At 35.9% G+C, this 12501-nt stretch overlaps 1 long non-coding RNA gene across 1 annotated transcript; it reads left to right on the top strand.

Moving 5' to 3' along the window:
• The first annotated feature begins 3429 nt into the window (after window positions 1–3429).
• LOC128922037 (uncharacterized) lies at window positions 3430–5577 on the top strand. The gene is made up of 3 exons (XR_008471309.1): window positions 3430–3729; window positions 3897–4030; window positions 4096–5577. It is a non-coding gene; the product is annotated as an uncharacterized LOC128922037 (long non-coding RNA).
• Window positions 5578–12501: the final 6924 nt, after the last annotated feature.

Below are 12501 nucleotides of genomic sequence, written 5' to 3'. Positions count from 1 at the left end.
ATTAAAAGCATCAAAACTGCATACGCGGGCACGCAAACGGCCGTCCTAAGCCTCTCTGCTCTCCAGGCAAGATCACTTTTAGAGGCAAGGTTCTATAGGTGCTTGGAATATGGGCATTTGGCGAGAACTTGCAGCAACCCTGATGACAGAAGCCAGTCCTGTCTTAAATGTGGGGAAAAAGGAAACTTTGCGAAGACATGCGATAAGAAACCATCCTGTGACGCGTGTAAAAAGAATGGAAGGGGGAGTACAGACCACCAAATTGGTAGTAAAAAGTGCCCTCTGTACCAAGCAGCGTGCAAATGGGCCAAAATATGATAGTCTTGCAACTCAACCTCAACCACTGCGAAGCAGCGCAAGATTTACTTACCCAAACGGTGTTTCAGCACAAAGTGGGCGTATCAATTATCAGCGAACAATACAAAAACATAGGTACCGCAAATTGGATCTCTGATCAAACGAACAAAGCTGCCGTGTGGACCTGTGGGGAAAAAACACTCCAAAATAAGCCGCTAACAGACCAAACCTACGACACGCGTGCTACAATCTGTGGCATAAACTTGTATAGCTGTTACGTAACGCCGAGTGTGAATCCTGGACAACCTGGTGCAGGCATTATTCCTCATATATCGGTTAATATGTGAGTTATCTTAGCAAAATTAAGTGGGCATATAGTCTTGTATGTATATAGTGTAGCTTGTGGGGGAAAATTAGTGAAATCGGTTTAGAAATTACATCAGCCCTCATATACCATATATGATGATTTTCGTTATTCTATTGGACTTTATGCCGAGTATATGAGTAAAATTGTGTATTGTCTTAATAAAATTATATCAATAAATTACGAGAGTATTAAATGTTCGGTCGCACCCGAACTTAGCCTTTCCTTACTTGTTTTCTTTTGAGATTAGAAATATCAATTTTTCTGAATTATTTGAGAAAATGTTTGAAAAGTACCTTAATACACTTAAGCGGAATGAATTTAAGTGCCACATAAGCGGAGATTACTGTAGTTCGAATAATTCACTTTTTTATACTCTGCTCATTTTTAAACTGTTCAATAGCTCGAACATGCGCTTTAGCAGATCGAACTGCCTGCTTGGAGTCATTTTGAAAATGAAATATCAAAATATCAAAAGTCCACACAAAGAACTTCCCAACTCCAATAGCAATCGATTTGACAATTAGTATGCTTTAAACTTTTGCCTGTGGCGTGAGCGGCGAGCATATGACATTTTTCGAAGAACTTACATTTTACATTTTTCGCAACAAAGTTACTAAGAGAGTATAATAATTTTGTTCACCTAACCGTTGTTTGTAACATCTATACCAAAGTGATAAAGGTGACGAGTAGATTTGAAATCCGGATGTCTGTCTGTCCGTCTCTGCAAGCGATAACTTGAGTAAAAATTGAGATATCTTGATGAAACTTGGTACACAAATTCCTTGGCACCATAAGAAGGTTGCTTTCGAAAATGGACGTAATCGCCTACAAAATGGCAATAACCGAAAACATATAAAGAGCTATAACTTATCCATAAATTAAGCAATTGAAGTAAAATTTGTTATGAAGGGGCATATGTGGATGTAATTTTTTTGGGGAAGTGGGCGTGTCTCCGCCCCCTAGTAAGTTTTTTGTACATATCTCGTAAACTACTAAAGCTATCTCAAGGAAACTTTCTAGAGTCATTTCTTTTAGGTACTACCTTATGATTATAACCACGTCTACCTCCCATACAAAAGTTATGTTGAAAACTACTAAAAATGCTTTAATTCAGTAAGGAAGCCTTAAATTTCATTATAAAGATGGTATTGTATGATGGTTTCATAAGGATGGTACAGAAGAGCTGCACTCAAAATGATACACAAAATTTTAAATGGGTGTGGTTCCGCCCACTTATAGGTCAAAAACCATATCTCCGAAATTTATCGACCAATTTCAATTAAATTCGGTTCATAATATCTTCCTAGCTTCCCAATGTAGTGTTGTGAAAATACTCCAATTCGGTTCACAACCACGCCTACTTCCCATTTACCAGAACTTTGAAGTCGAATCGTTTACTTTACAATATATAAAGAAAGTACTAGTGAAGATATCGGAACAGAACTTTTCAAAAATACTGCATTTAAAGAGTGACATCGCAATTCTAAAAATCGTCGAAATCGGTCCATAAGTTTTCAATACCCTACATATCGAATATGGGGACCTCAGCAGAGAACGGCATTTGCTGAATGAAAAACATTCGTACGCGCTCAACAGCCGAATAATCACACTGTTCGGATCAGCCGATCAAACTTGCCTGAGCTCACATTTTCGTTGTTGATTTTAAATTCACTCGTCTGTGTGCGATTTTTTGTTCCACTCCGAGTTTGTTCGGCTCGTGTTCAATATAATGATTTCGGGCGCTTGCTCATTCGGTTCAACAATCATTGTTTTGAACAAGAACAACACTCAACTCGCAAAAATCAACTCGTATGATTTTACTCATGCGCGCAGCATGCGGCACTTTTTCTGCACAGATGAAATGTGAGAAGAAGAACAAGACAAGCTACAACAACAAACTGCATAGAAATTGTTACGGTACATGCAGTCGTAACGCTCACATCGTGCCGTCTTGTCGCCAATCGTTTACTCATAATCGATCAACTCAAATTGAACAGAATGATGCTTTCGTCAACATATGTTCATTTTATTGAACGCTGACTTTTGTTCAGTGAGTTGAATTGAGTGAGAAATTTTGAACCGAGGACTCAAAATCTTCGGAATGATGTGTACGGCAAAATGAGTTGATTTTTACTCATCACTCTGTTTTTTTCAGTGAGTTGAAGTGAATGAAGAATTTCGCGTATGAGTAAATCAAGAAAATAGTGATTTTTGCAGTTCTCTGGACCTCAGTGCTTCTAACAAAATTTGTACCGAAACTATAGGTAAGTCTCTCGATATTTTGAAGAAATTCAGAGGGAATATTTTTTTTTTAATAATATGTCTCCGTGTCAAAAATGAGTACAATCGGGTTATAACATCCCTATCTCGCATATAACTAATATTAGGGTTTCCAACTTTCAATGGACTATATACGATATATATGCCAAATATGTGGGTCAAATTGTTTGTTATAATAATAAAATTAAATAAATAAATTGCGAGAGTATAAAATGTTCGGTGACACCAGAAGTGGATCTTAACTTAAAAACGTGGTGAGTAAGGCTTATTATTTAGAATGTATAAAGCGCTACAGAGCTCGTATCTGGCAATAATATACATCTTGATCTAGGCCTTGACAGAACCTACAAAATAACGCTATGCATGATTAGTTTAGATATTGCGTTCAACAGTTGAATCATGTTCGCGAATAACGTTGTAAGCGAAAATTTTTTCAAAACCGGTTTTTTTGCAGATTACTGTTATAATGGCTCTCTTTTATCAATCCAAATCAAAATTAGGCATATTATTGCACTTGTTCGTATTCAAATCGCATTTTAATACAAGCACTCAGTGGAATAACGTTTCAAGTGACTTATTTATTGTGTGTACAATGGCAAAAAGTAAGTGTCCTCGTGTGCTTGATAAGTGTGTTAGAGGCTCCAAAAGGAAAATAAATTTAGAAAATTGGAAAGATTTCAATAATTAAAAGCTAAGAAATAGTGGGCAATCTTATATTAATAGAAAAAAACAAGTTATACCAGCAAAAAATGTCCCAAAGCAAGTTTAGTGGAAAAACGTTTTAAGTACATAATTTTTATTTCATATACATTTTGAACTATAACTATGGTTTTTGATTGCCATTGTAATTTCCATTGTGCAAAACTTGATATTGAACAAATGAAGAACCTTTTTGATAACTTTTATAGCAAAAATTATAACGAGCAATGTTTATTTCTATCCTCACTTCTAGAATTGAGCGAGCCTAAAAGAAGAAGAGTTGAAGAGAGGAGTTCTATACGAAATACAACAGTATTTTATTTTTTGGTGCTTTCAAACGGAAAAAGAGAGAGAGTGTGCAAAAAAAGGTTTTGTCACACATTTGAGGTAAATATTTTCTTGTTGTTGTTTTTTGTTGATTTTTACTTTACTCTTAATTTTAAAATATGAAGGTAACGCAGCGCAGAGTTCAAATTTTGGTTGAAAAAGTAAAATATGGGAAAACATTGATGATCAGCGAGGAAAACATGAAAATCGTCCCCACAAAATCATAGAACAGGAAAAACTGAGCGTTGATGAACACATAGTAAGCTTTCCCAGCCAAGAAAGTCACTATGGTCGTTCAACATCTCGAAAAAATTGTCTTAACCCCAATTTAAATATTAAAACAATGTACGAGTTATACAAAGTTAAATATCCGGATAGCCAAATTTCATACAACACATATAAGCACATTTTTCATACAGAACACAAACTACGATTTGGTTTCCCAAGAAGTGATACTTGCAAAGTTTGTACAAGTAAAAGACAATGTTTCATTATTTTATTCAGAAATTGAAGTCTAATCATCTCTTATTTTGGGCCATAACATTTAAAATCTCTTCCTCCGTCACATCTATATCTCTATGGATATTCAAGAGAGCCATTCCGTTCAGGCGTGCTTCTCCAGTTTTATTTCTTAAATATTTTTTAAGCCTGCGAAGTGAGGAAAACGAGCGTTCACTTGAAGCGACAGATATAGGGATTGTTGCTCCAATCTTTAAAAAACGATGCACTGTTTTGAAAATGTTTGCATCGCAACAATTCAACGCGTCTAAAAAAGTTTTGGATCTCTTTGTTTGATTTAACCAGTTCCTGAAACTATATTCAAAATTTTAGTTAGAAAATTTAATCTGAAGAAAAGATTTTTAACCTTTTCCACATTCTAAATTCAGCAACGAAATCATCGGGACCTCAGCGTTTTTTTATTTAAAATTATCACGTACTTGAATCTAATCTACGTAATAATTAAAAAAAAAAGCAAAAACCAAAAACACAAACAAAAAAAATTAAAAATTTGAAAAATACAAAAAAATTAAAAAAAAAATATTAAAAAATAAAAAAAAACAAAAAGAGATTAAATGTCTGCTATGTTCACGTCGTTAATCCTGGGTTACGCTAAATTCTGATAATAATAGTGCATAAATCAATGATTTTTCATCATGTTCTGAGTTGGTTTTTTATTTGTAGCTTATACAAATATTGCTGTCTCAAAATTCCCTTTGGGGGGTAAAAAAGTGATGAAATAAGGAACATTTTAAGATATTTTCGAAAAAATCGAAGGGGGCATAAGTTGTTAAAAATTCCAAAAAAAAAATTTTTCATTTTTTGCTATGAAATATTAATTTTAAAAAATTTTACGATATACAGTTTCAAAGTGTGAGAAATTCTGTACAAAAAAGTCACATGTTGTTTTAAAATCTGTTCATTAGTTTTAAAGTTATGGCGGTTCGAAAATTTTTTTTATAAAAAACTTTGGCCCCTTATAATATGGCAACCCCGCGTTACACAGACCTAAAACCATATGTTTTATTTTAGGTTTTACACGTACTATAAGATATATCATTGCCAAAGAAAATAAAGAACTTTTTTTTTCAAGTGGCTTTTTTTCCAGAGAATGCCCCAAATAGCATAATTTTTTTTAATTTAAATTTATTTCACAACAGTTTGCTCATGGAACGAAAACTGAAAGTCATAATAAATGAGTTTTTATTTTTCCTGTATTATGATTTTCCTGTATAATAACTCTAAAAAAAATAATAGAAACCTTATTGGTGACTTTTCAGTTCAGAACTAATTTTCAAAAGAAGTCCATTTGCGACTCACAATTCTCCTTACATCTAAAAAATTCCAGTTCAGCAGCCACAGAGTTATAAGGCAAAGTCCAGTTTACATTTTTCTGGGTTTTTTAATTGGCCTACATTCCCACAACTTTTTAATACTATCCATATACAATCTAACTGGTATATTCTGTGCACTTTACAAATTCAACAAATTCCTAATTTGTAAAAAAATTAAATTTATCAAGCATTTCGTATTCTGTGTCTAAAATAAAAAGCTCTTTTCTTTATAAGTTGTTAAGAAGTAAAATGCTCTTGACAAATAAAATATCTCGCTGTGGATAGTTGTGAAAGAGAATTTGTTGCAATGGAGATATTTTACTTTTGTCGTTAGTTTTATACAAAGAGGAAAAATATGAACATGTGGATGGCTCGCGTTATTGATATAAAAAAATGAGGATAATGAGGGTAACATTGACGAAATTGTTTTCTATATATTGCATGCGATTACAGCTTAGCAAATTTTTGCCAACAAAGAACAAAGTTTAGATTTCGTAGTCCCCAAGGAACTTTTCTGAAGCTAAACATAACAACCAACTAAATCAAAATTGCATTCAAAACAGTTTTAAATATATTATAAAGGACATATGTATATGTATTATATTATGAAGTATTCTACGGCTTTGCGGGGGAGCAAAAGACTATGGAGGATCTGGTATGGAAAAGTGAATATATAGGCTCTGCCATTTGATTATCAATCAACTTTATTTACGCGCGGCACTCCCTGTTTGGTTAGGTATAACCCTGTGTAAGGTAAACCGCATAATTGCATCCCTGCAACACAAAAGAACGAGCGCACCAACAACCCAGGAAGAGTCGTCGGAGAAAAGAGAGTGTCGCGTCAGCATCGTTCGAGACTGGTCTATTTTTATTTTTCATTTTATTTTAACTTTAAAAAACGAGTAATATATTTAAGCAATTGAAATATCTAATAATAAACAATATTGTATGGAATATAATCTTTTAATAATAAATAAATCGAATCCTGACAAACTCTAAAAGATCTAGCATCTTTTAGTTCAGAAGTGAGATGCTTCTCATAGCCTCACATGTGTGTGTTATTGTTGTGATCGGTTTGAGCAGTCGCACATGCGAGTGGTCGTGCGTTTGAACATAGCAGAGCAAGTGTGGCAAGAACGTCATGTTGGTGACGGTTTGCGTTTGAAATCAAACAGAATTGTTGTTGCGATTAGCCTATCGAGCGTACGAATGGACGAGCGATTAGCGAAGCATAGAAACGAAACCGGCGGTTTGCATTTAAAAACGTAGACATAATTGTTTTGTAATTTGCCTGTTGCGCGTACGAATGGACGAGCAGTTGGCGAGGCATAAAAGCAAGAAAAACGAAGGTTTGCATTTGCGCATGTACAAACGGACAAGCGTTCGGTGAAACGAGAGAGAGAAATAAATAAAAAAAAACAAGTGACGGTTTGTGTTTGAATTACATTCTCGCGTACGAATGGACGAGAGTTTGCGAAACGGATACATACAGAAAGTGTAAAAACAAAAGAAGACAAACAGTGACAATTGTGTGTTGTATTGTCTAATTGTGAAAAGTAAAATCCAATAAGAATATTTGTTAATAAAAAAAAAAAAAAAACGCAAAATGAAAGTAAAAGTAGCATCTTTGAAAGTTGACGAACTGAAGGAGCAACTACGTAATAATAATTTACTAACATCGGGTTCAAAAGCGGAATTGATAATGCGATTAAATGATTTCTTAGGTAGTGATGAAATCGAAATCGAAACAGAATCTAATTTACAAAGCCAGGTAAATGATTTGCGTGAAATGATGCAGAATATGATGACGACTATGCAAAGTTTTGCTGGTCAAATGCAGCAAAGAAATAATGATACAGTGCGAGAAAATGTAAATGAAGAACGTTTAGTTACTACACCACAGAATTCAATACGAACAGAGGGACGAAGTGCCAGTGTAAAGGAAATTGCAGAGACAATTCCTGAGTTTGACCCAACTACTGATAACTCACTAACAGTGACACAATTTGTAAATAGAGTGGACAGTTCCATAAGTGCTTACGACTGGGACGAAAAGTGTTTACTCTTAGCCGTGTATGGAAAATTAAAAGGTGTTGCGCGTATGTGGTTAGACGCAGCACCAGCATTTTATTCCAATTGGCCTGATTTGGCGAAAGCATTAAAAAGCGAATTCGGTTGTGAATTGAATGAAGCGCAAGTACATTATAAAATGGCAAGTACTACACGTATGCAAAACGAAAAGATTTTAGAGTATTGTTTTAGAATGAGCGGACTAGGCCGACGGTATGGCCTGAGTGAAAGTTCAATTATAAAATACATTCGCGACGGATTGAAACACCGTGAATTGCAGACTGCAATAGCTGCATTGAAGTTTAATTCGTTAAAAGATATGCGCGAAACAATTGAAAGTTACCTTCAAAACTTAACTGTGACAAAGCAACTTAAAAATGAATATACGAGTGATCGAAGTAAAGACAGTGCAAAAGACATGCGCCGGAATACAATCGAAACAAAAGGCATAACGTGTTATAATTGTAAAGAATGTGGACATATCGCGCGGAATTGTCCAAAACCGAGGCAACCGCGTAAATGTAAAGATTGTAATAAATTCCACGGAAGTAACGAACCAGAAAATTGTGGTAAAAAAGCAGTAGCTGTGAAGAAAACACACATACATCAACCATCTAAGTTTTTCGAAAAACCAATCAGCGTAAACGGTAAGGCGTTAGTAGCTTTCGTAGATACTGGTAGTGAATGTAGTATGATACGACGATCAGCTGTAACAAATTTAAATACCAAGAAGTATCCATGCGCTGTAGAAATAATAGGCATTTGCGGTGGAAAACGTACTTCAACTGAGAGTATCAACGTGAACATGGCTGTTGATGATGTAGTTTTAATCGTCAATTTGTTTATTGTTGATGATGATATATTAACAATGGACGTGCTTTTGGGGCAAGATATTTTTAAAAACGCAGATGTTGTTGCAGAAATAAAGAACGACGACTTCGTATTTTCTACGCAGGTTACAAAGGTAGAACTTAAGCATCGAGAAACTGATTTCAGCGAAATTATTAGCAGTATTGACGATATAAATGTAAAAGCCGACTTGCAAGTGTTGTTAGCTGATAACACAGACGTTTTTGCGGAAAATCTTACTGATATTGGCTTGACTAACGCGACGGAAATGAAAATCGAATTGACAACGAATGTACCAATAGCTCAAAAACCGTACAGGGTGCCGGAGCCGAAGAAGCATTTAGTTACCGAAATGATTAGAGAACTTTTGGCATGCGATATAATTGCCACATCTAAATCCGAATACGCAAGTCCAATTATTTTAGTAAAAAAGAAAACTGGGGGTGAACGCCTTTGCGTCGACTAGGCGACTTAATCAGCATACGATAAAAGAAGTTTATCCAACACCAAATATTGAAGAAAGGCTTAGCGAAGCCATGCGATACAAATATTTTTCAGTACTAGATTTAAACAGCGGGTACTATCAGGTACCAATAGAAGAAGGGTGTCGCAAGTATACAGCGTTTATAACAACTGAAGGTTTGTTTGAGTTTAAGAGAATGCCGTTTGGCCTCAGAAACGCGCCTGCGGTATTCCAGCGGCTAATGCAAAATATCAAAGATAGAACTCGACCTGGTGACATGATCCACTATATGGACGACATATTAGTAGGTAGCAGTAACGTCACCGAGATGTATGAAAAACTTAAACGTGTTTTTAAGGCATTGCGCGAACTTAATTTAACATTAAATATTAAAAAATGCGAGTTTATGAAGCAGACGATCGAGTTTTTAGGGCACAAACTTCATTCAGGTGGCATAAGTCCAGGTACTGTGAAAACAATTGCCGTAAATTGTTTTACAACTCCAAAATCTATAACAGATGTAAGACGTTTTCTTGGTCTTAGCGGGTATTTTCGACGCTTTGTACCAGGCTACTCGATTATAAGTGAGCCGTTACGTTTGTTGCTGCGTAGAGGTCAACAATTTCAATGGGCAGAAAAACAAGAAGAAGCATTTTTAGCATTGAAAACAGCGTTAACATCGAAGCCATTGATGACAGGATATCGTGTCGAGGCAGATCATCAGATTCATACTGATGCTAGCTCTGTTGGTATTGCGGGTGTACTTTTACAACGAGAAGGCGGCGACTGGAAACCAGTTGCATATTACAGCAGATCTACGACAGACAGCGAGCGAAACTTTCATAGCTATGAGCTGGAAGTACTGGCGGTGGTGAGCAGCCTAGAGCGTTTTAGGTATTATGTGCAAGGGAAAGAGATCGTAGTTGTGACTGACTGTAGCGCGGTTACTACAGCAATGCACAAACGTGAGTTGATACCACGAATTGCACGTTGGTGGCTACGTATTCAAGACTTTCTTGTAAAATTGGAACACCGACCAGGTAGAAGAATGGAGCATGTCGATTTTCTCAGCAGAATGCCATATGAAAAAGGTGAAGAAATCGATACAGCGTCTCTGAAGATTGCGAAAACAACTTTAGACGTAGGTGACTGGATATACAGTATGCAGCATCAAGACAAAGATATTCGAGATATTGTAGAAAAACTCGCCAGCGGTGATAAAATTACTAATGATGAATACAAAATCGAAAACGGAAGACTTTATCGAAAGCAGAAAAGTAACAAGCTATGGGTAGTACCAAAATCAATGCGATACAAAATTGTACAGAGCGTGCACGAGAAAGTTAAGCATCTTAGTACAGAAAAGACTTTAGAAGAATTAAATAAATATTTTTGGTTTCCTAGAATGCGTAATTTTGTAAAGACATTTTTGAAATCGTGCATTGAATGCGCATATAATAAACAGCGGGGTGGCAAAATAGAAGGAGCGTATCATTATGACGAGATAGAACCTGTACCATTCAAGACGGTACATATCGATCATCTAGGACCTTTTCCTCGTACCAAGAAGCAGAACGAACACGTAATAGTCCTCGTTGATTCATTCACGAAATTTACAGTATTACGAGCTGTTAGAAGCACAGCGACACGACATGTATTGACATTACTTAACGAAGTAAGCAGCTATTTCGGAGTGCCAACACGAATAGTAACCGATCGTGGAACAGCGTTTACTTCTCAGGATTTTAGACAATATTGCAACGATAATGATATTAAACAGATTTTGAATGCTGTTCGAACTCCGCGCGCAAACGGACATGCAGAGCGTACCAACCGAACTCTACTGGGTATGTTACTTCCGTCGACGGAAGACGACAAAACCTGGGATGATCAACTTAGAGGTATACAGTGGGCACTAAACACTACAAAGAACAAAACAACTCAGCGAACTCCACAAGAACTTTTATTCAATTACAAGCCTCGAGATATTCTTCAGAATAAATTAATATTAGCTTTACATGAAGATGATGTTACGAGTAATGACGAGATGAACGAAATTCAAACTGAAGCAGTAAGTCGTATTAATCAGCAGCGAGAAAAAGCTAAACAGCGTTTTAACGAAAAACATCGGAAACCTACACAATATAACGTTGGTGATTTGGTTCTCGCCGAGAATGAGCCTGTTAGTACTGGTGGTTCTCGCAAATTGGAGCCACTATACAAAGGTCCGTTCATGGTAACCAAGGTGATTGGCCACGACAGGTATCTCGTTGAAGATATACCAGGGTCGAAACGAAAACAACGACATTATACATCAATCTATGCATCTGATAAGTTGAAGCCATGGTGTAATTTGCCGAATTTCGATGGGTTTGATAATGATGTCGGAGTCGAGGTCGACTCCTGTAATCAGGATTGGCCGACTGTAAGGTAAACCGCATAATTGCATCCCTGCAACACAAAAGAACGAGCGCACCAACAACCCAGGAAGAGTCGTCGGAGAAAAGAGAGTGTCGCGTCAGCATCGTTCGAGACTGGTCTATTTTTATTTTTCATTTTATTTTAACTTTAAAAAACGAGTAATATATTTAAGCAATTGAAATATCTAATAATAAACAATATTGTATGGAATATAATCTTTTAATAATAAATAAATCGAATCCTGACAAACTCTAAAAGATCTAGCATCTTTTACCTGTCATCTATGTAGAGTAAATGGAATTGTGAAACCAAACCAAATACTTTGCATCAGGTCTGAAAGGCTTCAGTCGATATCTCGACATCAGAATCGGATAGATAGCTGATAACTCTTTGGTCAATCATAAACCAAACTTATCAACGAAGCCACACTGAAGAAGGCTCGGTTAAAATAACTGCCTTTTGCATGAAAAATAGTGCCAACTTCGGAGCATGAAATATTTGCGCACCCTAAAAAAGTCTAGACCAAAAGCAATGGATTTATTGTGAAATTGAAGTTAAATTATTAACTATTTTGCAACAAATATTGAAATGTATTTGAAAACTTTCGTTAAAAAATAATTCAATTCAATTCGAATATAATTGGACAGAATCAGTTGTTTCTGTTTACATTATTTTGTTTCCTACACGAGTGGGGAAAAGCTATGCATTAGCTCTATGCATTTTAACACCCCCCTGTGTTCGCCCTTGCATTACAACAAAATTCAGTATTCTGGAAACTGATCAAATTAGAAAATTGATTATATGGTCCGATAGATTCGTTGGACAAAATAACAACTGGACTATGATTGCTTTGTGCCACAGCCTTCTGACCAAATACTTTTCTGAAGTGAATCAAA

The sequence above is a fragment of the Zeugodacus cucurbitae genome, chromosome 5 (genome assembly GCF_028554725.1).
Source record: "Zeugodacus cucurbitae isolate PBARC_wt_2022May chromosome 5, idZeuCucr1.2, whole genome shotgun sequence".
NCBI lineage: Eukaryota > Metazoa > Arthropoda > Insecta > Diptera > Tephritidae > Zeugodacus > Zeugodacus cucurbitae.
The sequence above is the reverse complement of the archived record's forward strand: the minus strand, read 5'-3'. Positions and strand labels throughout refer to the sequence as shown.